The 2,562-nt window shown below is 45.4% G+C and overlaps 1 pseudogene; it reads left to right on the top strand.

Annotated features, from left to right (window-relative positions):
• The first annotated feature begins 334 nt into the window (after positions 1 to 334).
• Positions 335 to 451, top strand: LOC126204672 (5S ribosomal RNA; annotated as a pseudogene).
• The last annotated feature ends 2,111 nt before the right edge of the window (positions 452 to 2,562 follow it).

Here is a 2,562-nt window from a genome sequence, read left to right as displayed (position 1 = left end):
TAGCGGCTCACATGGAGCCGTTACATTATATATTTTCGTATACCGGCAGATGCTCCTTATTTCTAGTGACTGATTTGACTATCACTTCATCAAACGGTATCTGATCTCTTCGTCTATCTAGTGTATTAATTACGTTTGTTTACTTTTTCTCCCACTACATTATCATATGCTATTCAAACTGTATCTGGATTTCTTAACAGCAAGCTCCCTGTACAGTACTGTGGCACCTGAATCAAAGGGATTGCAGATTCGTTAATAGTAAAATTTCTGTCACAGGGGCATTGGTTGTTTTACTTTAAAAACACTAATTTTCAGACTGTATGAAGAGAACCATGGCAACGGCCTTGCCGCAGTGGATACACCGGTTCCCGTGAGATTACCGAAGTTAAGCGCTGTCGGGCGTGGCTCGCACTTGGATGGGTGACCATCCAGCCGCCATGTGCTGTTGCCATTTTTCGGGGTGCACTCAGCCTCGTGATGACAACTGAGGAGCTACTCGACCGAATAGTAGCGGCTCCGGTCAAAGAAAACCATCATAACGACCGGGAGAGCGGTGTGCTGACCACACGCCCCTCCTATCCGCATCCTCAACTGAGGATGACACGGCGGTCGGATGGTCCCGATGGGCCACTTGTGGCCTGAAGACGGAGTGCTATATACAGAACTAGAGATCACCGATGCTGAGACTTTATATAACCATACACCTTGCGGTAGCGCACTACCTGACGAAATTTGATATTTTGTTTCGTTAACTAAACATTTATTTTACGCACTCTTTAATTTTGTAGAAAAAACTGCTTTACATAACGTAGTTATCGGCTGATATTACCAAAACTGATACGTAATATGAAAGTAATTCCACAGAAACAGCTTCAAGTATTGTGATATCTTATTTTCTGTACACTCCTGCAAGATGAATCCTGTTACTGGACACGCTAGATTGTGCTTTTTCTCATCGACAACATTGGCATTGTCACCAGCATCTGGTGATGTTCTCGATGAAGAATCTTGGAGAAGTTTTGAATTCAACCTGAGATACTAGCTCCACACCAAAACATATGAAGATACCTCTGCTTCATTTGCCTGCTGAATTCTGGCGATGTCGCTTCACTAGGATGAGACACGAAAGCTCCACGTCGAACATCATTAAGCCAACGCTGTTCAACGAACTGACCTGAGGAGCCGGGTTATTATTAAAATGATCGGCGTGATCGTCGCATAGAATACTGATGCTGTGGTACATATACGTTACTGCACAAGGCTACAGATAACAGCCAGTAACTATTCTCGCATCACACAAGACTGGCAGTAGACAATCTGTGAATGCTTAATGGTTTACAGATGCTACTTTCGTTTCTTCGCTTCAAATTACAGCACGACGCAACTCTGTGGTAACCACAGACCCCTCCTTAGGTATCTTAATAAGGTGCCTCGAAGATGACAGCCTGTGGAGAAAGCGACTTTGGCAAATCTCCTCCCCCCTTTCCAATCCCTTCCACACCATTCGTCTTTATTGCCACGGAGCCAGTAGCAGCCGCCTACTGACAGCATGGAGCACCATCAGCCGTTTCGGTATCCCGGAAACTGAGTGCCCAGTTCTAAACGCCCACGTGTGTTCTTATCCTGAGGTCTCGTATCGCGAGCTTTCCCTTACAGGCCCCTGTGGGAGCTCGCAGGAGATTCATTAACTCTGAGCACCGTACTTATCCAGGAGTAATGTCTCCTCTATGACGAAGGAGCGGCAGCTATTTGCCAAGAAACGACACCGTGTAAGCGCAGTGCCTCGTCCGAAAGTGGTTGCAGAAAGTTGCTGTCGCAAAAAAGGACGCTATGACCCCAGCGTTCCTCGTCTTGAAAGCTAGGAAATATGTACAATGTATGGGAAAACGCACGCCGCGCGGGATTAGCCGAGCAGTCTATGGCGATGCAGTCATGGACTGTGCGGCTGGTCCCGGCGGAGGTTCGAGTCCTTCCTCGGGCATGGGTGTGTGTGTATGTCCTTAGGACAATTTAGGTTATGTAGTGTGTAACCTTAGGGACTGATGACCTTATCAGTAACGTCCCATATGATTTCACCCACATATGAACATATAGAAAACGCACGAAGTAGCTTTTGTGCACCGTTCCCTACACGGGAACTTTTATTAAAAATGCGTGGATTCGTATGCTTAATACTGCAAGCTGAAAAAGAGAGAGTTAGAGGGAGAAGAAAGTGATATTTATACGTGTGTATGATCAATTCTTTCCTTCAAAAATATTTCTTTTCCTCATACCTTCTCTGTGTTACCACAGACGACGTGTCCCAGATCTCATTTGTACTAAGACTGCAGTACACGCGAGATGCCTATTTGCTTCCGCTGCCCTGTGTGGAATGTATAAGTTCTAATAAAAGTTCACCAACCTGCAGTCTTTTATAGTTGTTGCCCCTGCACAGCACGTACGTCGTGAATCCGTAATCTTGAGGCTGTAAGCACCTCTTAGCGAGGAACTGTTGTTTTAGAAATTATTAAATTTCCAATCAGTTTGTTTATACGGGATGCCACTCACTTTTTATCGACAGGA

This window comes from Schistocerca nitens, chromosome 9 (genome assembly GCF_023898315.1).
Source record: "Schistocerca nitens isolate TAMUIC-IGC-003100 chromosome 9, iqSchNite1.1, whole genome shotgun sequence".
NCBI lineage: Eukaryota > Metazoa > Arthropoda > Insecta > Orthoptera > Acrididae > Schistocerca > Schistocerca nitens.
The sequence above is the reverse complement of the archived record's forward strand: the minus strand, read 5'-3'. Positions and strand labels throughout refer to the sequence as shown.